Source organism: Macrobrachium nipponense, chromosome 35, assembly GCF_015104395.2.
Source record: "Macrobrachium nipponense isolate FS-2020 chromosome 35, ASM1510439v2, whole genome shotgun sequence".
NCBI lineage: Eukaryota > Metazoa > Arthropoda > Malacostraca > Decapoda > Palaemonidae > Macrobrachium > Macrobrachium nipponense.
Genome location: NC_061096.1, coordinates 35982390 through 36006869, shown reverse-complemented (window position 1 = coordinate 36006869; position 24480 = coordinate 35982390). Strand labels below are relative to the sequence as shown.

The 24480-nt window shown below is 37.5% G+C and overlaps 1 protein-coding gene across 10 annotated transcripts in view; it reads right to left on the bottom strand.

Annotated features, from left to right (window-relative positions):
- The window catches only part of LOC135208623 (uncharacterized), a 292063-nt gene that overhangs the window by 226332 nt on the left and 41251 nt on the right, over positions 1 to 24480 (bottom strand). For 7 of the 10 annotated variants that reach the window (XR_010313193.1, XM_064241002.1, XM_064240997.1 and 4 more), the window contains one exon: positions 19180 to 19246. The gene's annotated coding sequence lies outside the window, so the exon portion shown is untranslated. Of the gene's footprint in view, positions 1 to 4763; positions 4834 to 19179; positions 19247 to 24480 lie in introns of all 10 variants that reach the window. The other 3 variants (XM_064241001.1, XM_064241000.1, XM_064240998.1) reach the window with 1 other exon arrangement.

Genomic DNA, 24480 nt, shown 5'->3' with positions numbered 1-24480 from the left:
CAATTCCACAGGCGCCCTTCTCCTCGCCTTCTTCAGACAGCCGGAGATGAAAGATTTAATTGAACATCGCGAATGCCTCGAAACGGCCCTTTGATACATCGGGACTGCATTCACTGCCATTCCTCAGGGCCCCGCAAATGTAATTGGAGAACGGAAAAAAATGTGAAGAAAGGAGAGCGCCCAGTAAGGGAAAGGAACCAGTTAGATGTCAAGAGGTTCAGAAAAAAGTAGGCTGGCAACCAAGGCTTACATGAAGGATGAATAGGATTTAATAAGAAATAGTGAATAAAAACTAATTATGAACGAAAGAAGGAGGATGATTTACAAAACGAAACATTCAGGAAACTGAAGTATCGATGAGTTATCAGAAAATACTTGAATATGTTTGCGTTCAGCTAAACTTCAGGCCCCCAAGTTAATATAACAGAGACGGTATTAAAAAAAAAATACTACACCCGGCTACCCAAAACAATCCAGAATGCAGAAAAAATATATAATTCAGAGTCTACGTAAAGGTTATCACAACTGGCTTAACAGCAATTGGATATAAGTCAAGTTTTACCTATTTGTTTCACTAATAACTTCAATTTTTTCAATGAACTTTAACCTTGGACATTGACTCCCAGACTATCACTAAAGGGAAAAATAGGTTTCATATAGAAACACGAAGATGGATCAAGACAAGCACAGTTCCAAAGCTGATGATTCTGCTTGAAAGCATCGGCATCACAATCAATGCTCACCGAGACTGGCTTAAGGAAACTGATCTCAACCCTACAAATAAGCTAAAATACATAAAAATCTCAAATCCCACAATTCTACACGGACACCCCCTGATACCCCTCCCCTACCCCGGCCTTCTCCAGACCGCCGAGGATGAAAGATTTAATTGAACATCGCAAATTCCTCGAACGGCTCTTTGATGCATCAGGACTCTATTCACCTCAGGGTCCCGCAAATGTAATTGAAGTGCGGAAAAATGTAAAGAAAGGAAGGCCCACCCCCCACCCCCACTAAGTAAGGTAAAGTAACCAGTTAGTCGTTCAGGGGTTAAGAAAAAAATTTCAGCGAGCAACTGATACATAAAATGAGGAAATTAATTTAGTGAGAAAAATATTGAAAATTAATTACGAACGACTAATGCAGAAACGCTAAGGCATATTGCTGAAGGAGATACATTCATGCAACTGGAGTACCAACAAATAATAAAAAAAATAATAATTAAAATGAAAATGACTAAGTAATTAGAGAATAAAAAAAGTCATTTACAACTTAAGGCAAACACCTCCAACTGCCATTGCTATTGTCAGATTCCAGAAATAATGAGGCAAAATTTCTGACATTTAACGCCAAAATAAAGCATAACTATCGAAATTACCCAACTTCTACTCTAGAGGAAAATGACAGAGAGAGAGAGAGAGAGAGAGCGAGAGAGAGAGTCGCTTGGGCCTTTTCTCTCCTACTCTCTCTCTTTCATTCAGCTGCGTCCCACAGCCAGCTATAGTAGATTCACATCAACCGTGCATTTGATGTCTAGGTCAATCATTTACGACGCTCAAACTGGCTGTTGATAAGCCAATCACAGGGCTGGAAACTCGGTCTTTCTCGAGAGTTCACATTGGTAGGATCTATGTTCCACCTCTCCTGAGGGAAAAGTCTTTCAAAAGTATCCCTCAGGAGAGGGGGAACATAGATCCTGCCTATGTGAACTCTCGTGAGAAACTGAGAGTTTCCAGCCCTGTGATCGGCTTATCAATAGCCAATCAGGAGCGTCGTAAGGGACTGGCCTAGACATCAAATGCACAACTATAACAACCAGGTACAAAATTCAAATCTTGTGCCCACACAGGAATCGAACGCAAAACTACTTACAAGAGAAACGAATTTTACCAAATACGACGGCGCGAGAACATCGCATTAATCCCAATTGATTCCTCCCCTGCATCTAAGTCCTTCACCGAAAAATCCGAAGGATATGACTATCCTTCAACTAAGAGGGAAACGCCCCCTCGGTCTTCAACGATGACTTAACGGCCCTCTCGCCGAAGATTTAAAACCCCGATACAACGACCCACTGTTTTCGAGCGATGAGAGAGGTTCCGCGTCGTTGGGCCTGTGTGCGCGCCCTGATCTATATTTCATTATCATTGGGAGTCATTTGCCGCGATGCTGTGTTATCTATGCATTCGTTTTTCCAATATACGTCTGATTACTCGGCCAATGCCTCTCTCAGTCATCGGAATGTGACGTTACCACGAGTAGAATGTTTATCTTTTTTCTTTTAGTACAGCCGCAGTATTGGCAGGGTTCGGGTTGGGATATGGATGTGCTTGCGTACTGCCATTGCTTTTATCTCGATGCGTTGCCAGTCAATATGGAAGCCCCAAGAAAGTACAAGAAAAAGCACCTCCCCACACGTATTATATAAAAGTATATATATATGATATGATATATATATATATATATATATATATATATATATATATATATATATATATATATATATCGAGCTACAATGTCCTTTAATATCTAATTCGCTCTACCTCGGAATTAATATATTTTTCATATATGCTTAACCGAGGGGGAATTTTTTTCCTCGATAATAGACTTGTCCGGACCACGGCGCGAACTCATGGATCCTTTCAAATCCAGGAACGTCAGTGAAGCTTTACCTACTACACCACCGCGTTCCTGGATTTGAAAGGATCCATGAGTTCGCGCCGTGGTCCGGGCAAGTCTATTATCGAGGAAAAAAAAATTCCCCCTCGGTTAAGCATATATGAAAATATATTAATTCCGAGGTAGAGCGAATTAGATATTAAAGGACATTGTAGCTCGATATATGTATATGAATCACGGAAATGTGATATGACTTATATATATATAATATATATATATATCATTATATATATATATATATATATATATATATATATTACACACTCATATATATACGTGTGCATATATATATATATATATTATATATATATATATATATATATATATATATATATGTGTGAGTGTGTGTGTGTGTGTGTGTGTATGTGTGTGTGTGCCCCAAAGATGTGTTAAATACACGAAAGTACTTGGCACTCTGTCTTTTCTTTTTAAAAATTTTCCCTGTGGTTTTTGCTGATATATATAAGTGTGTGTATGTATTTTTACACACCCCTATATATATACACGTGTGCATATATATATATATATATATATATATATATATATATATATATATATATATATATATATATATACATATATATAATATATAAATATATATATATAATATAATTACACACATATATACGTATATATACATATATATATATTATATAATTATATAATTTACGTGCATATATGCACATAGATGTATAAATATATATACATTTTTATTCATATATCCATACGTACATACATACATAAATACGCACATAAAAAACGTTCTACCAGTGCACAATAACAAACACCCAACACAAAACTCTCCTAAGCAGAAAGCAACACGCCGTGAAAACCACGACCGATCGCTTCGGCGTCAGTCAGCGGCTCTTCTTTGCTTTTCATTACGGGCGGCCGGGTCGGGTGGGACGCCCCTCAATCTCTTCGGTAAATACAAGTAACAATCCGTGATGGCGAGACCCGACCAACAGCCAATTTGGGGTAGATTCAGAACGCGTGGGGTTGTAGGGGGGCGGGGGGGGGGGGAGTGTTCGCTTATTGGAGATAATGGAAAAACTGTTTCTGAATAACAATGAAAAAGAGTTACCGGCTTTTTTTTTCTTTTGTTAATGCAAACGAAAAAGAATGCAAGAAGTGAGGTGTTATCTCAAAAAGGCTAGGTTCAGAGAGAGAGAGAGAGAGAGAGAGAGAGACTAGGAGTTTTAGCAGTTACGAAGTCAAAATTCAATAATATTATTAAGTTTCTAAGTGCTTCTAAAAATAAATAAATAAATAAATAAATATATACCACACACATACACACACCTTAATGATGATGATGATGGCTATGAAACACGAAAACCCAGAGGAGTTAAACATTCTGATTCTTAGATAAACATAAACCAATTGTCCTACACGACAAAAAAAAGTACAACACGAATCACAAGTCATAATATAATTTTGTTTATAAATACTTCATGAATATACATGGGTCACATTCAAAGACAAAAAGCCGTTCTTACGAACCAAAACCACCACGACTCTTTCAATAAAATTTCAATGAATCATTCCAAAGAACAAAAAATAAATAAATAAAAAATTAAGATAAATCCACTAAAGAAAATACGCAAACATGGAGGCATTAAAATTACATGCTAGCTTGAAAATTACTTTTAATTCTTTTGTTTTTCTAGCCTCATGGCCCATTGCTACTTGCCTCAGACCACTAACGCTTGTATCACGCTTCATGCAAAGGCTTTCACTCCAAGCACAGCCTCCTCTTCAAGCAAAACGAAATGACTTCTTGTTTCCGACCTTCCACCTGCTTCTCTGGTTTTCATTGGAGACGATAAATCCTATTCATTAAATAACGCCCAGCCAACGAACAGCGTCGAAAATTAATCCGCTTCTGAAGAAATGAGAGAGAATATTCTATTGTGGGTAAACCCTTCGGAACTTCAAGTCGACCGAGAAATCTTCTTTGGGAATGTGGAAAAATTATACTTTTCTATTTTGGGTTTTCATTTCATTTTCCATTTCTCCTCTTGCCTATTCATTTCCTCCCTTAAACAAACGTGGACGCACACTCAACATATAAGCTAACTTACCTGAAAGAAATTGTATTCACTTCTCTTGCCAACTTTCGCAAGCAACAACTGGGAATTCAAGCGAATAGCTCTGAAAACAGGAAAAATATTGTTCAAAACAGAACTCTACAATACAGCCGTCAACACGGACAACAATCAACAAACATACATTCGTTAATAAGCACGTTGCATTCTACATATACTCTCAGAAATTTATAAATACGTTATGCACAGCATGCCAAACTATTTAGGTTAATGAGGCCAGATGCTATGACTCACTTACAAATATCTTTCAGTATAAAATCTTTGGTTGAATTACTACTTTGCCCATACCAACATAAACATCATCTTGTTTGGAAATGAAAGACGTGTTTTTCAGTAACTATGCCATCCCATCCATCCAGCGATTTTTAGGTCTTCCTCTCTTTCTGGTCTTTCGCTCTTTCTTCTTTCTAGCAGTTCCGAATATTACACGCTTTTCTCATAGCCATTGTCCTTCATTCTTTCCACATGACCACGCCTTGTCAAAGCCCTCTTATCAATCCTCTCACTCGAACGAATCTTTTCACCACTTTTTCTACGGTTCTGACCATTCCAATTCTTATCCAGCCACAGGTACTGCATGAACAATTTTACCTTCCCGACTACAACCCTTTTTCCTTTCAAACTCATCGTCAGTAAAGGAGAATTGGCTTAACAGACCCTTAATACATTGTTACGTAAACCCATTGTTCTTCCAGTATCCATTCTTCCATCATTTCATTCTTTCTTTACCAAACTATTGCCATACCTAGAAACACTATGCTCCAGCAATACATCAGTCTCTTCTGTCACCTTCAACCTCAATCAGATACCATCATTTCTTTCGCCAATTCCTCAGGGACATTTCCTTCATCCAGAGTTACTGTACACATCACGGTCAGTAATTCACTCACTCCCACATTTATGCTTCCGATATTGTAACGGGGTGCTCTAGAAGCAATAGCCTAGACCAAGTGTCGTATACAGCATCTCACCCATATTCCCAGCAACTCCAGTTGTTTATCCATTTTTCAGCCATTTATTGCTAACCCTACGTTCTCAGCAGGCACTGGCGTAAACATTGTCATCATTTATTTATCAAACCACCTTCCTACTCTATTTAAACAATGCAAACACTCAATCACACCTTCAAACCATTTTTTCTGTCACAGGCATTTAACAGGCCACATTATACCCTAAAGAAATACCAAATCAACAATTTCCCCTCATATACTCACTTTCACTTCCACAGACACTCCACTTCCAAACTTTAAGATGATCATGCTACCTTAGTTTGCCTATTTTGTGACTAGAATATTCTCGTCTCCCCACCTTTATACGTAATACCTAATCCAGGACCCACCTACCTCTAGGAATTCTCCGTTTCCAGTCTTCCACCATCCACAGTGGTATTTATTTTTCTTAATTCCTTACCTCTGCCGATATTCACTTTATAGATTCGCGCTTTGCTCTTCTGTATTTATGGCAGATTTGAAGAGAACCTTCGTTCATGTACCGGTTAATCATAAAAGCTGTTTTTCTTTAACTCTGTCATCTGTTTATACGGTTCATTGCTTTTGTCCGTGACCTGCATGTGAAGAGCCCAAGATTAATAATTCAATTAAATCTCTTGCCAGTCAGAGGGTGATTAATTTTTTCGCAATTTGACATTTAACCCTTCGCGTTGTTTACAAGACATCTGATGTGACTATATACTATTGTCTTTTGCTGTTTATTTGCCTGAAAAGATGAGCGCTCTCTCTATAGACTTTAGCAAATATATTTGCCAAATAACAGCTAGAAACGAAGAGAATTCCCCAATTTCCATAAAACACACATTCCTCCGTCAGTAAAAAACGACTGGACATGTCTAATAATTGTCAAGTGAGTGTTATCACTTTTCCGCGTGAAACCAACGTTTTCTTTTTATTCATTCATTTCTCGATGTAACAGTGATTACGAAAAATGGTTCCTCGAGATGTAAGGACGCCTAATTTTACTTCTTCAACTCTTTCCGACTCATTCAAGAATCAACTAGTCGGCAATGAATGACATCCATTAGAAGATTATTTTCACCATCGCTGTTGACCAGTGCGTCAATTGCGTTAAAAAAGATGGTTAAATATGTTTCTGTGGCATAAAAGAAATCATACAATTAATGGCGAAATGAATTCTGCCACTCTATGAGCGATTTCTTTTGCTCCGGTAATAAAACCCTCACTGAGACTACCTGTAATCAGAGAGGTATCTTTAACCTGGTACATTCTTATAATTTTCGGAGCCAAACAGTCGACAGAAATTATAATGTAAAATTAGCAGATAAAAGCGTATAATCATTCTTATTTTTTTGTTTCATTCAATTGCAGCGAGGGGGAAATGGGGGGGGGGTGGGGGGGAAGGGAACGGGGCTTATTTCACGACAATTTAGAAGGATGGATAAGGCTTTGAGTTGTGTTTGAACGAATAATGGAAAATTGATCGGGTAATGAATATTTAAAAGAAACCCTCTATCTTTAAAAGTTGGATATGATGAAGGCAAAAATACCTTACTTTCAGGAAAAATAAGTTTTTTATCTCTCTCTCTCTCTCTATCTCTCTAGCTCTCTCGCTCTCTCTCGTCTCTCTCTCTCTCGTCTCTTCTCTCTCTCTTCTCTCTCTTCTCAGCTGATATATACAGCCATTCCTTTCTTATCCTTCGCTTTGTTATTCATGTTTAGTCTTAAATTTCGTCAATTTTAATGTCACCTTGTAAATAATTTTATTTTTTTATTTCTTAACAATTAGTTTTTATGAATAACTTTAGTTTCTTATGTATTCCTTTTTAAATTAACAAGTAAACTTTAATTTTATATTCCATAACTGTGAATTATTTTTATATTACAGAATGATGATGTGTCAGGATGGCATGAAACGTATCTTAATAAACTCTTATTATCTAATGAGTTTCGGTAACCCTACTGATGACTATATATATATATATATATATATATATAGATATATATATATAGATATATATATATATAGATATATATATATATATATATATATATATATATATATATATATATATATATATATAGTCATCAGTATGCAAGGCGTAGGCACGATAACATCTCGGCAGAACTAAAATAAGACACCAGGAAGTTCTTCCCTTAATGAAAAGACATGACTCTCAGGGACGAAGTAAATGCAGTTCCCGGCCGTAAAAAGAGCCTTAATATCCCCAGCCAGCCCCAGAAAGTCTTTTCAAAAAGTCTGAATGAAACTTTTTAGTACTCTCGACCCCCCACCCCACACCCGCCTGCCCCCGTTCGAAACCTGATGCGGTCTCAATGCATGCGCAGGGTGGTGTTCTTCTTCAATTATACTCTGTTTTTTTTCTTATCTGTCCATCCGCTGTGGTGTTTTTGTATGGCACACTGCGGCCGGGCTTTAGATAGTTCTACATTCAGTTACATTCAACGATTATAATAATATCCTATTTCGAATATTAACGGTGTAATTCGCATACAGTAAAATTATCAAAACACTTTTCAGTTGCAAATGTACACCCAGATATCCTTTTATTTACTAAAACTTACAAATAGCTAACTATGTAAAGCCGAGGACGCAGTGTTACCATAACAAATATATCCCACAGGCTGTGTAGTGGACAGATGAAAAAAAACAGAGTTAATTAGTGGTGGGGTCTTTTTCGTTTCCCTCCGGACTTGCTTTCTTTTTTTTTTATCTACCACGCCGTTATCGGAAATGCAGAAAACGGACGTAAATCATCTCCTTCTACCGTTATATCTACTCACTGATTCTTTCGTTCATTCACACATTCATTCGCATTGAAATGTAACTTTTTCCATGTCACTCGTGTTTTTTCCTGTGTCCACATTTGCCTGTTCACAATTAATTCCTGTTATTCGAATTTTCTCAAAGTAACCGAAATCAGTCACATACACACACACTTACATACATACATACATATTATGTATATGTATGTTTAATATGTTTTGTGAATAAGTTTTTGTTTACCAAAGGTTTGTATGTCAGTTGCCGCCCCGTATAATCCTTTAATTGTCTTGTCCCTGTGTCTGAGCAGTTGGCCTTAATCTTTTTGTTCTTAAATTGTACCCATGTTTATGTTCGTTTGGGAAGGTTACTAATTCTCCAGGTGCGTTGGATTCTAGGTACTTATCTCCTTATAATCCCTATCTGTCACTTATACGACCCTTCCTTGTCCTCTCAGTTTCTCATGTATGTCAGTCAGTCTGCTAAGTAAAGGACGTTGAGTCGAAAGACCTTGCAGCTACTCCAGTGTTTCACTTTCGTTCATGGCTTATGCTTTTATTTATGCATTTATATTATATTATATATATATATATATATATATATATCTTATATGTGTGCATGTATGATGTATGTATGTCATGTATGTATGTATGTATGTATGTATGTATAAATATATATACACATATACATAAATATACATATATATATATACAATAAGGTATACTCTGTATATGAATTCTAACGACAAATCCTTCATCCCAAATCACGGGTGAATGTGGAATGGAAGGAGCTGAGAAGAGATGATTGAAGCTACGGATGACTGTAGTCAAAACAGTATTTATAATAATCAAAATGAAATACATCGTCTACAGAGAAAACTGATGTGCCCTGACGTGAAGTTTTCTAATAAACTTTTCAGGAAACACTTAACGAAATTCAAAATTGCGATGTGGATGCGTAAAACCCTATTTTTCTTAACCACTACTCTGTTAATTAGAAACTTTGAGCTTCGCTCATTTGTAAAATGCGCCTGAATATTCAATACATAAAAAAACAATACAATGAAAACACTGGCATTATCATCCGAAAGACACAACTCCTTTGGTGTTCATCGGTGCAAAATCTAAGCGAAATCCATTTCCTTTCGAAGCGGAGCATCAAGGTGCATCACGCAAAATCAGTACATGCGCGCGGGCATCTGTCTCCATTATATTCTAAAGGAAAAAGAATATAGCCCTCCCCAGCGAGAGAGGGATTAGCTCCTAATGCATTTTTCGTATTTGTATCCGTGCATTTCAATTGCTCCTCGGTGGATGCAACAACAAAAGGCCTCTCCGTCAATGGGCGGAAATTTCCTAGAACTGAACGCTAAAAAATGAAACGTGTTAACAAGAGCATTTTAATCAGCATTAGACGTTGCGTTGCGCTCGCGTTTGAACGATTCAGCGGCACTGAACGCGCCCTATTTATGCAACGAACCGTTATTGTTGCTGTGATTATCTGATAGCAGACAAAACAAAAAACCACATCGCTATCTGCCAGTTTGTTTGTTTGTTTTATGGTGTTTTTACGTTGCATGGAACCAGTGATTATTCAGCAACGGAACCGACGGCTTTACTTGACTTCCGAACCATATTAAGAGTGAACTTCTATCACCAGAAATACACATCTCTGACCCCTCAGTGGAATGCCCGAGAATCGAACTCGAGGCCACCGGGGTGGCTGGCAAAGTCCCTACCAACCACGCCACTGAGGCGGATTCTTTATATTTAGGATTCCGCGAACAGGCACAGTTCTGGCAAAGATGTTGTCGGCAAAATAAAGAAAGTAATATGCCCAGAAAAAAGATATCTCAGCTGTGTCTGCTTTTAAGTTCAAATTTTCCCCCAAATATTGATGTGTCAAGCGTAGAAAGAACCCAAGAGAAATATCTTGATGCAGCAGCATATTGTCTCGTAGGGACCAGGAATTCTCGAGTCTTAAGTCCCGATAGACAGTGCTACGGCATATGTTGCACTGGCACGTAAGGAGATATATGTAAACTCTTCCTAAATCTTAAAAAGAACCGAATGAAATTATAAGTGAGTTCACCGACGCAAAATCAAAGGAGATATATGTAAACTCCTCCTAAATACTTGAAAAGAACTGAATGAAATTATGTGTGGAATTCACCGACGCAAAATCAGAAATCATCAACGAAAATCGCACCGTTTCTGATCATTCAAAACAAACGTCATGTAGAACAACAGATCCCCCGGCAAGTAAAGGGTAAAGGTTACATTAGCAATAAATTTTGCAAAGCATAATATTATGCCCGCTATTACAACGCCGCAGATCAAAACCATCGCAAATGGCAGAGGCCGTTTGCTTAAACTGGCGCTCTCGTTTATTTCTGCCGCTCGATCTTGGTCTTGGAAATATCTCTCTCTCTCTCTCTCTCTCTCTCTCTCTCTCTCTCTCTCTCTCTCTCATATATATATATATATATATATATATATATATATATATATATATATATATATATATATATATAATATATATATTATAAAGACCCAGATACACACACATTCTATAACAATAGTTTAATATGTAATAACATAATAATAACTAATAAATAATATATCGATATATATATATATATATAATCTAATATATAATATAAAATAATAACTTAATATATAATAAATATATGAATATATAATATATAATATAATTTAATTTAATATAATAAATAAAATAATAGTAATAAATAATAAATAAATATATGAAATATATAAAATATAATTTAATATATATAATATAATAATATAAGACCTATTTTCAATTCGCGCCAACTCTTGACACTGTCCACTGAAGGCTTTGGATTCACGATGGAAAAACGACACTTTTTTTAAAATGGTGCCCTACTTTACTGATGTTGGTCGACCATTGAAATTCTCTCTCTCTCTCTCTCTCTCTCTCTCTCTCTCTCTTATCCCATGAGTGAGGAATATCAGGCGCTGGCATTATATCTCCGCAGAACTGGAATGAGACGCCAAGAAGTTCCCTTAATTAAAGAGCGACCCTCAGAAACGAGGTGCTGGTCATGGCGAAAGCTTTAATATCCTCCTCCTTCTTCTTCTTCAAAAGCTCCTTTAATAAAATCTGTTCTGACGTCGCATACAGATCATTTTTAGTGCCTTGATCGAATGGTGGAGTCGTCTTCCGTATGTTCGTTTAAATTCAGCAGCGAGTTACATATGGTTTTTCTAGGTGTTATCGGTGAAGATCTCTGAGGAATATATTACTTCATCTCCGTGTGTGTTAAATGGTGTTGCTTTCTACGTAACAACAGGGAGCAGAGATTTTTTTTCTTAGGTGTTCGATCTTCCATTATCTTATGCCTGAATTATTTATATCTAAGTGTTCCCTTCATTGTTATTATCTTTATTACTCCATTTTTTTTCCTGTTTATTCCTCAATTCACTTATCTACTCGTGAATTAACTAAGCAAATTGAACCATCATCACATCTTTTTATTAGTTTCTCTCAGTTTGTAGTCAAATATTTTGTGTCTTTAGAGGAAATTCCTGGTGTTTCTGATGCTTCATATGTGAATGTTTCTTCAAGACCAGTAGGTAGGAACTTACAATGGGAGGGGAATGAAATACCACTGCCCCGCGACAAAAGAATGAATACCGCATTTATTAATTTTCTCAATAAAGGCACACAGAGTAACACGATACAGCAGACTAATGAGAAACTAAATGGAAAAATAAAATGTCCATCACGTTTTCAGCGACCATCCACGACCTTACATTTCCTCTCTCCCATAGGGAAACCTTTCGCATTTTCCTGTTTTCATACAATAGACGTCTTCCTTCATCCCAAAAGGAGTTCAGAACTAGAAACCCTGCCGCTCTCCACGTGTGCATGCCCTTGGGTTCACGTAGATTTTTGCGCACGTGTTCTTTTTTGTCTTTCATTCCTCCTTCCATTGTTGAAGACACAATGGTTCCTAACCTTTTTCGTCATGACCATTGTTATACTCCCTCCGGAATCCAAAAATACTTAGGGTCTCTCTGGACCTACGCCAGGGACGTCATACGTCCCTCGCCTTTAAATAAATCACATTGTCAACATTATATTACCATCTTATCATCATTATCCAGTGTCCCCTACCTGCTCCGCCCCTTAGGGGGGTAGTGCCGTCAGTGCACCTCATGCGGTGCAATGTAGGCATGACTTGAGGTTCTTTGCAGCGTCCCTTCGGCCCTTAGCTGCGACTGCCTTCATTCCTTTTTACCGTACCTCCATTCATATTCTCCTTCTTTCACCTTAACGTCTACCCTATCCTAACAATTGATTCATAGTGCAACTGCGAGGTTTTCCTCCTGTTACACCTTCGAAACCTTTTCACTGTCAATTTCCGTTTCAGCCCTGAATGGCCTTAGTTGCCCCAGTGCTTGGCATGTGTACCTCAAGTCTACAAATCTGAATTCGAATCTACCAGCTCCCATCACATTAACTTAGGCCTCATGATATCAAGCTGAGTATATCTCTTATTGAATGACTGGCTTTTCTCGTATATTACGAAAGATGCATTGTTTGTTTGTTTGTATGGTGTTTTTACGTTGCATGGAACCAGTGGTTATTCAGCAACGAGACCAACGGCTTTACGTGACTTCCGAACCACGTCGAGAGTGAACTTCTATCACCAGAAATACACATCTCTCGCTCCTCAATGGAATGGCCGAGAATCGAACCCGCGACCACTGAGGTGGGACCCCGACACCATACCAACCACGCTACTGAGGCGCGAAAGATGCATTGTGAGCACAGATTATAGAGCTAACTACTAAGCTGAAATTCCGCAAACCTCACCGCTTCAGTATCTAGAGCTTGCCTATAAAATATAAAGCGATGATAAATGATATACTTCTCCCTCAAAAATTCGTTCCGTCAGTAAAAAAAAAAATATATAATAACAGCCATTAAATTCTTGGCGAGTCCTCTAAAATGCCATTTCCACTTTGTTAATTACGAGCAATCTTCTTCTATTTTTTTTTTCCAACAGCCATTCCGTGAAAATGCGACGAAAAACGCGAATGATTTTCAAATTCCGTAACGGTCCACGATTTCCATTTTTTCGGTTCTTGTTTCTCAAATGGTTATAACATTATGCGTCCACTTTAGGATGAACTCTACTTCAAGGGGTCTTCATATTTAATGCTGAGGACGGAAGGCTAAAGACAATTAATTATAGCGATATGCTTTATTGACGGCTTCTCTTCAACAAAGGGTCTTAATCTCTTTACCTCAAGAAATAAACATCGACCTTTTTTCTGAAATGGTCCGTTAGCTGTGTACTCGAGTCTATCAAGGTCTGAAAAACTTGGTGTATAAAGGATTACTGAATCCCAGCCTTGCCTTTGAAAATCGGGAATTAATGACAAGATTACAATCAATAACAGATGACAGAAAAACTGAGTCTCTCTCTCTCTCTGTATGTGTGTGTGTGTATCGGGGGAAAGCATTATACTGGTAGAACTGAAGACGTCGAGAGAACTTTCCTTAATTAAAGAGCTTCAAAACCTGACCAACCCAAATCTCTCTTAAAACCTTTTCAATACAACTTGTCAGTGTTCTTCACTTCTTACCTAATGTCTCCTTCAGACTTTGACATGGCTTTCATCTTGATTGAAAGAGATTTTATTAATTATTTTAAACGATCTTTGACCTTTTGGATAAAGTATAAAGTCTGTTTGCTGCCGGTGCCTTGTGGTTTTTTCTTAAATTAAAACGTGTTTTTTTTTTTTTCTTAAATAAAAACGCAGAATATGTTCATTCGTTCGTCCATGTATCTTGTTATCGCCTTTTATTCCATTTTCCAGTTTACGCAAATTTATTCACTTCCTTTCACTTCCTTCGACGGTATATTTTCCCATGTGTATATTTACTTGTATAATTCACTGCTCCCAGCATACTGTTTTCAAACATGCGTTCAATTGAAAAAAAAAAATAGTCACAGCAGGATGAGTCCTGAAATGGAGAAACAAATCACAGTAATGTCACTGTACAAACATACTTAAAATTAAAACTATATATTTGTACAGTTACTTAACTGTGGATGTGTTTCTCCAAACATGTGTTTGCTTCGTCTTTGCTCCCCTAACTGTGACATTGCATCAGTTCATCTGGCTGTATAAGTCGCCACATGTGTACATGCATCCATGGACCTGACCGCATATTTATTCTCATGTGCAGACAAATTCACTTTTCTTGGTTGCATACTGTTTCTATTTTATGAAAAGGTATTAATTGCACTTGCTCGCGCATTTTTATCATCAGTGCAGATGAAATTAACATAATTGTATATTGCCCCCAATTTGAAGAAATATCCACTGTATATTGTCCTGTTCTTTCTCCATTTAAACAAAGATTGAATCCAATGTACGCAACGATGGTTTGTGCCAAGTTTGGTCGAAACTGATTCAGTGGTTTTGGAAAGTCAAAAATATTAAAAGTTTACATCAGGAATACATACATACATACATACATACATACATACCTAGCCACGTAAAAAAAAAAAAATCTAATCCTTCTGGCCAGCCCTAGGTGAGCTGTTAATCAGCTCAGTGGTTTGGTTAAACTATGATATACTTAACTTAAATTTAACATACATACATAACATAAACATTGCATACATACATAAAGATTACACATACATACATACATACATACATACATACATACATACATACATACTTAGCACTTAAAAAAATCTAATCATTCAGGCCAGCCCTAGGAGAGCTGTTAATTAGCTCAATGGTCTGGTTAAACTATGATATACTTAACTTTATATATATATATATATATATATATATATATATATATATATATATATGTGTGTGTGTGTGTGTGTGTGTGTGTGTGTGTGTGTGTGTGTGTACATACATACAGATGCCCGTGACGTGCTAAATACCACGCGACGCAGACTTATTCAGAATAGATGACGAAGAATCCAACATTGTTTAAATTCTCTAGCCGGTGAAAGCTTATAAAATGAAGCCGGTCCCGAGCCCGGATACAAATGGAAGGACGAACGTAGAGTTAAAACACAAGCGCGAATGAAACTTGCAAGAAACCTCAAGCAAATAAGAGAGAGAGAGAGAGAGAGAGAGAGAGAGAGAGAGAGAGAGAGAGAGAGAGAGAGAGCGTTTGCGAGTGACAGCAATTCCATTGAAATAAAGTGGATCCCGGTAAGAACGGAATTATGTTGATGGCAAATAACTTTTATTTCTTTTTCCCACTTCAATTACCCGTCAGGCGATTAGGGGACAGAGGAGTAATCCCTCGGCGCTCAGAAATATCCATGAACTCGGCGGCTGTCCAAAAATATATATAGAAGCTTCCTATGAGTTTGACTCTATGAAATGGTTGCGTTTTGTTCGAGCTCAGACTAAATACGGTTTTAAAGTCTTTAATGCTGTGAAATGTAAATGTTGCTTTGACGTTTACAGGCTGATTAAATAATAAAGCACTCTATGGCGTATGGTGCATCACTGGCCTCTGGGAATAAGAGCTACGTTAGGGTAAATGCTTATTTGAAATCATTGAGAAAATGGACGGAATTCTGGAGGCTACATAATAGGCATCCGGATTCAGAATTCAGTTCAGTTTAATCTCCCCTTGAAAACAAGTGTTCGCACTGCACAGTATACATAAGCAGTATACGTGACGTAACAATGGGGCGAAAGAATGAGAAATATAAAGATACATAGCTGTATGTTGGCGGGACAGACGAGCTATTGATGAGACTTGTAGTTGGGGCAGTCGTCTTTCCTTTTCTTTGGATACATACTTACATATATTCATACAAACAAACATATACCTATATGTGTGTGTCTTATTACTGTAATACGACAGGTATAATATGAAGATTAAAAGGCCCATAAGACACTATTTTAACGTTGCAACCATATATTTCGAGCACTTCCTTCTGTGCCAGTGATCAGGAGCACAGAAGGAAGTGCCCGAACGAAATATATGGTTGCAACGTTAAAATAGTGTCTTATGGGCCTTTTATCTTCATATATATATATATATATATAATATATATATATATATTATATATATATATATTATATATATATATATATATATATAATATATATATATATATATATTATATATATATATATATATATATATATATATATATATATAATTGAAACTATGTGTTTCACTGCCCACATCGATTACTCTGGGCGCTGAGGTTGCAACAATAAAAACACGGTATGATATATATATTATATTATATATGTATTAATTGTAAACTAAGTTTGTTTCGAAGTGTTTCCTGCCCACATCGATACTCTGGCTGCTGAGGTGCAACAATAAACAGGTAAGGATAATTATCAGCTTTAATTAAAGAATTACCACAGAATACCCTAATGGCATTCACGTCACTCCAATGACGTCAAGGAACGTAACAATAACAATTAAGGGGAACGAAACAAGCAGCCGAACGCGAAACCGAAACAGATTCCCCAAGAGCAAGTCATTAAGGCTTACGAGAGATGTCAAGTCATTGAAACAAATGTCGACCCACAGACCCTGAACTCCAATTATCCGTTGATCGACGCCGAATCCAATAACCATTTCGGCCACAAAACCCCCACTTCTTTTACGTCCTTAGAACGTACTCCAAAACTGCGCCGGATTCATTATGCTGCCATTAGCAGGATTCCCGCTCTCATAAAATCAGCTGATCTAAATTTACCAAGGTTCGAAAAGGCAACAGCGACGGTGTCAATACTACTCCTCGGTACGCTGTATTGAATTAATTACAAAGCGTCGACAATTTCTTTCATTTTTACTTTTTTTTTTTGTAACTGACGGAGAATTGTCCAAGGATAAACCGTGAATGGTTTCAATCGAATTCAACTTCTAATAAATTTCCATCGCTTATAAAAAAAAAGGTCATTTACCCCTTGGTAAAACTTATCATTCTATAGGTTATAAATTAAGCATTCGCCGAATTTTACTAAATATATTTACGCCTTAAATTTAAATTATTTATATTTCAAAATCAAAATTTCCATGCTTCCATATGTTTAAACTCACTGAATATATATTTTATCAAAGTTTTTCTTTACCTGTTTTTCTTATTTTAATTTATTTATTTCACAATCAAGTTTTCCAAGCTTCCATACGTTTAAATTCACTAATATATTGATATTTCACAATCAAGTTTTCCAAGCTTCCATATGTTTAAATTCACTTAATATATTTATATTTCACAATCAAGTTTTCCAAGCTTCCAAAATAAATTGTTTACTTACTAATATTTATATTTCATAATCAAGTTTTCCAAGCTTCCATGTTTAAATTCACTAAATATATTGACATTTCACAATCAAGTTTTCCAAGCTTCCATATTTTTAAATTCACTAAATATATTGACATTTCGCAATCAAGTTTTCCAAGCTTCCATATGAAAAAACTCACTAAATATATCTATATTTCACAATCAAGTTTTCCAAGCTTCCAAATGTTTAAATTCACTAAATATATTTATATTTCACAATCAAGTTTTCCAAGCTTCCATATGTTTAAATTCACTAAATATATTCATGTTTCACAATCAAGCTGTCCAAAACTATTTTGTGTGTATTGCCCTCCATACAGTAGGCTTAACATACTAAATTTGGTTAGGGGAAAATTACGCGAAATACCACCGTTTGGTAGCTATGCAAGGTAACAATTCCCCATTCCTTCGCTCTTGAAGGAATGCCAGCCTCTTTCATTTCCTGTTAATCTGCTTCGTGTCCGTCGTGTGCTTTTAATTGCCTCTTAGAAATCTTAACCGTTGCGTATTTGCTCAAGCGATACTAATGAGAAACATGTTTCATATCTTCAAGTATAAGTGCTATAATATCCGACAATAATCACATGGGAATCCATGCTGGGATACATTAGCAATCGTGAATAATTATCCAACAAATTATGCATGCATGCTTAACGCACCATGGAAAACATAATTATGCATCTCAGACAAACGTATATAACAGAGCAAGGGCTGTTTCCCAAGCTTGTTTAAGAAATGGGTCATGGCCTTATTACAAATAATATAAGCTTTCAATTCTGGTTATCAGAAATAATCAAATGAAATGTGGGGCCAATATCCCACAGACTACTTCGCGGTGTTCTGTAAAAGTGTACAAGTGCGTACGCTTAAGAGAGGAGAGAGAGAGAGAGAGAGAGAGAGAGAGAGAAGAGAGAGAGAGAGAAATTAAGATTATTCTTTCCGCATCACGTCAAGTTTCACGCTGCAAAATCACTCGAAGTTATGCTTGCAAGCAACATGAGAAATGCAATGTTGCATTTTTCACCGTTATGTCGACATTTCGGACTGAAATGAAATAACGTTTAAGCGGAATTTCCAGATGCCTGAAGCGAAGGGTGAAAACTGATGCACCCACCTTATAATTATATCCAAGTGGCATCACACCACGATTACGTGAGACCATGCGATATCCAGTTACTCAAAATACTGTGGGAGGACGTACGGTGAAAGACCTAACTGAAGCTCTTATCCAATCACAGTCAAAAAAAATAACATAACCAACAGTTTCGAGCTCTGTATACTCACGTCAAGACGTTCTTCTAGGCTGGCGTTCTTCTGTGATTACGACAGGAAATCGTAGCGACAGGACCCCCTGGAAAACGTAAAAGTGTAAAGTCAGAATTCTCGATATTCATATTGGCCTTATTTTGGAACTGATGCAAGCAATGTTAGATTAAAATTAAATCAAATATTTTGGAAACATACATGACTGAAGTGAAGATGTGAACAGGGAAAATAAACGCTTTTACGGAGCGAATCGAGTTCCTAAATTCGGATTTCAATCAAAACTGATTCATATATACTCGGACCACACTGCGAATAGGTACATATATATATTACACCTAATTTAAGGTCAGTAGGAAGGGCAGATCTTTCCAAGTCCATTGATACCACCGTAAGTGTGTGTGTGTGTGGAGAGAGAGAGAGAGAGAGAGAGAGAGAGAGAGAGAGAGAGAGAGAGAGAGAGAGAGAGAGAGAGAGAGAGAGAGAGTGTGTGTAACTTTCACAAGTAGTTGTTTGGAAAAATTCACTGCAGATGTCATCTGTATGTTGCAATCTTCAAACCAGCGTTTTAAGTCACCCCTGACGAAAGAAAGTGAAAAATGGGAAACTTTAAGAAATAAAATGGGAAGCCTCCGTCACAAAAAAAAGGAAAAAAAAAAGTACCATGAGAGATGCCTTTGTGAATACATCCTTGAGACGGCTTACAAGAAAATGCGAAAATATTTCAGCATGTAGGAGAGATCTCCGCAATCTAAAAATAAGATTTTGCCTTCATACATGTTTCTTGCCACCGGCAAGATTAAAATGCAAATAACCTTGCACGAGAGTAGGACAAGATTACAGACACACGGTTTTCAACCGAAACTGCACCGGAAACAGCGGAGGTGTATTAATATCAGACACAAGAAGGTCCACTACAGTGCTCTCGCTCGCTCTCTCTCTCTCTCTCTCTCTCTCTCTCTCTCGTTCCTCGTTGGACAAGTGGTTATCGCGCTCGGGTTTCATTCCGATGGTCCAGAGTTCGATTCTCTGATCGCCCAACGCGGAATCAGAGGAATGTATTTCTGGTGATAAAAATTGCATTCTCGATATAATGTGGTTCGGATCCTACAATAAGCTGTAGGTCCCGTTGCTAGGTGACCAATTGGTGTTCCTAGCCACTTAATAATATCTAATCCTTCGGGCCAGCCCTAGAAGAGCTGTTAATCAGCTCAGTGGTCTGGTAAAACTAGGATATACTTAACTCTCTCTCTCTCCAGGTGTTAATTAAATCTTTAACATCGGCAACAAGGATGACAAATTCTTACAATTATAAGATTCAGAATATAAAATTTAGGCTAAAGACCAAGTGCTGGGACTTCTGAGATCATTCAGGCGCTGAAAATAATGCAGACACAATTGTTAGGAGAGAGTGGAAAGTAAGAAGGAAGAGAGAGAATATGTGAATGGAGTTATAGTAGAAGGGAATGAAAGGGGTTGCAAGGTAGGGGCCGAAGGGACGATGCGAAAAGAACCTTAATGCCTACAGTGCACCACGTGAGGTTCACTGACGCCACTACTCTCCCTACGTGGGCTTACAAGTATTACAGTTACCCATTTTGACCAGTAAGAGAACAATTATGTCAATCTGTTATTTTCAAATCATGAAGAAACGTCAGTAAAGAGAAATGAAGACGAACTAACGACAGTTGGGTCAGGTGGTTTGGCGAAGGTGAGGAGGGACTGGGGCAGAAGGGGGAGGGGAGGGGGGGGTGACTATTCCAGGCGAGCAGATGTCGATAGAAAGACATTATGTAAGGAGGTTGATGAGATGGCCGGTGGGGGGAGGGGGGGGTTCGTTTAAACTTAATCGTGCAGCTTAGAATCGCCGAGATGTAGGGGGAACTGGAGAGGAGGAAGGAACCCATTCAGAAACGCTTCTAGATCCTTTATTGCATTTGCCGTTAATTCAAGAAGGAGGAGGATGTCGTAATATCCGTTTTGCGAGTCTCCTGTTTGTGGAGTGTGGCTGTATGTATAACCATCAAATAAGATTTTGAAAAAACAATCCACGGCCGAAGTCTCTGTAAAAAAAAAAAAAAAAAAAAAAAAAAAATGTGACTTTAGTAAAGGGAAGTTAGGTGCGAGAAGTGACAATAGTAGATTCACATCAACGGTTCATTTGATGTCTCAGCCATTCCCTTACGACGCTCCTGATTAGCTGTTGATAAGCCAATCACAGGGCTAGAAACTCCCAGTCTCTCGAGAGAGTTCACATGGGTAGGATCTATGTTCCAGACGGCATAATTTGTGCACGCCCCATGAGCAACAAAGCTTAAACCAAGGAAGGTCTAATAAGAGAACCTTGGCTTAATCCATAATCGGTCAAACTGATGTTTCCGTAAGATGAGTCAAACATAACAATGAGCAACTTTTATATCATTACAATTGGATGTGCATCAGCGCCTAGAAATTCAAACGATACCAAAACAGAATCTTCCAGATTATTTTTTTTTTCTCTTCATTAACTGCGTACTGACGTCGTGGGAGATTTTTAAAGTATCAACAGACAACCTTTCTTGAAATAGCCTTCAGTTGTCTCTACCTCTGACACCTCAATTATCGGAAATCTAACTTTTGCTGTGTCCCCCAGTCGAGATGGGACCTTGATATACTGCAAATCTACCCAAATACACACATACGCGGTAACAAGTTGAAATTATTAAATTATCGTACATCAAAACTTTAGCATTCATGTCTCCAGTCGTCGACTGAGTTCAACTACTCCCTTCACGCTCCAATTTCCATTCTTTTTTTTTTTTTTTTTTTTTTTTTTTTTTTTTTTTGTTTTTTTTTTTTTTTTTTGCTGTGTTCAATTTTAACCAAGCCGTACTTGGTTTCAAACCTTAACACTTCTACACAAGTCTCACCCCATCCCCAGCTTACCACTCTACTAGGACAACAAGAAATACATCCCCTCACCTCTACCTTGCCATACCCTGCCCTCGTGCATTCGTTTCACCAACTGCCGCAACATCCAGCTGTCTCTCCATAATATTATATATATATATATATATATATATATATTTTTTTTTTTTAATATATAGTATATATAATATTATATAAATTCATATCTAAAACTCGTGAACTCTACAGATCATTCGTAACCTGTATAATTCCACCAAGAGGGCTTTTGGTTCAAAAGGGATCCACAAAATACTGCAAGTCGTTTCTTTTAGCTTGCGACACAGTGACCTTATTCCGATCTACCCCTATATCCTGCAGCCATTAACGCCAGCGGCCAACGCATGAATTCACAACGGAAAAATTATAAACACAAACATTTATAAATTCATTACCATACAAATGCATGCGATGACAGAGGGAAAATAGCATTTACGGAAGAAATTTTCGCGTTAATCTGTGGACGGAGAGAATTTCGGGCTGTCCGTTGTAAATTTTGAGTGCGACTGTAAATGGAAATTCAGGCGAGCGTGGCGAATTAAGATGCTTATGCGGGATTCCAATGCATTTTTTAAACCACGTGTTTGAGATGATGTGGATTATGCCATTCACAGCGAAGAAAGAAGTGTCGGGTCCAGCATCACCGAAAAGATAAAGGCTGTGCAGTCTTTCGTCCAACGCGTGAAATATATCCCGAGTAATATTTCACGTCCAGAATGCGCGGGAATGAAACTATAAAGCTATTTTTCGGTGCTGTGTTAATGGCGTTCCATCCATTTGGCCATCCTTTGGAGGATTATATCTGGAAGCTCACGCGTACACAGACACATACACACACACACACACACACACATCCGGCGAAATCCAACTCGCACATTAACATATCTAAATGAGCATCCAAAATCGAAATGACATTCCCGCTGACTTTAATCTCATTCGCTCTCGGTTTTTATTCCCCGATACAATTCTTTCCCTCGGGGAGATAGACGAGCCTAATATTCCTCTCGGCGCCGTTCATTACCGACCCTGGCACATATCGTCACGATAAGCCTTCATTACGGAGGGAAATGCGTATAATCCTATTCATTCTTTTCAAAGGCTTTCATCAAGATATATACGCCGCTTAATCTTTTAACTCGGCCGGAAGAATTACAGGTGATACGTTTCCCAGCGCGAAAGAGCAGACCCCTGCTTCTCGCTACTTGGGTCATCAAGCATTTAATTAGAAATATACATCCGCTACATAGACTTACACTCATATTTCAATGGAGGGACGAGGATGAAGATATGAGCGGCTTATTGAAGAGAGCAAACAGATTAGTTTGAGGTGCATTTCGATAACAGGAAAGAAGACAAGGGAAAATGTGAGCTAAAACTTTATGGAAAGTTACTCTACAAGTCGGTAAATGCAAAATAAAGAAGGATTAATCAACTAATGGATCTAAAAATAAACATCCAAATGGAAATAGATTGTATAAAGTGTGAATTCAGTCTCGAGTTATTGGAATATTCTGACAATCTGCTGGAAGTGAGAGACAGAAAAGGGGCGGGGCGAAGCTGCCTTGTGCAAGCATGAAAACGCTTAGTGTTTAAGCATATTTGCGGAAGTGGCTGTTGACGACATAAGGAAGGTCATTAATATGGAAAATGGGAAGTGTTAAAGGATTATAATTCCGGTGCTGTGTTAAACAACTGTGACAGCACAACTGAGTGGCTGACCAAGGTTGATAAGGTATTTCTGGATGAGGAGAAAGCTTCCCAAAAAGAATTTAAAAAGGAAACGACCTGGTATCTATAAGAAGTGCGATAGTGAATGAAAGAAACGTGGGAATGGGTATTACTTGTGGGGGTCTAACATACTACTGATGAGCCTTCTACAGAGGTATGTGAAAAGGCTGTTGTCGTGAGGGGTTTCTGTTCAAGATATTTAAGCGAGATTCAGCCTTTTAAATGTGAAGGTAGCAGTGGCATTTATTATTTCGCAATTATCCCCTGTATGTATATATGTGAGTGAGTGTTGTATATATATATATATATATATATATATATATATATATATATATATATAGTATGAATATATGTGTGTGGTGTGTGTGTATATATATATAATATATATATATATATATATATTTATTTACATATTTTTGTGTTTGTGCGCGCCCGTGCAAGCGTATAAAAAAATTTAAGAGAGCGAGCGTTGGCGTGCTGAAACCCAGTGGAATAAGAATGTTTTAAAGTCGTCTGCAAAAGTTTAAGGGCAAAAAACTAATCTTGACTTTTTAATGCTGAACAAACTTCTCAGTGTCTCTCTCTCTCTCTCTCTCTCTCTCTCTCTCTCTCTCTCTCTCTCTCTCTCTCTCTCTCTCTCTTTATTCCTCC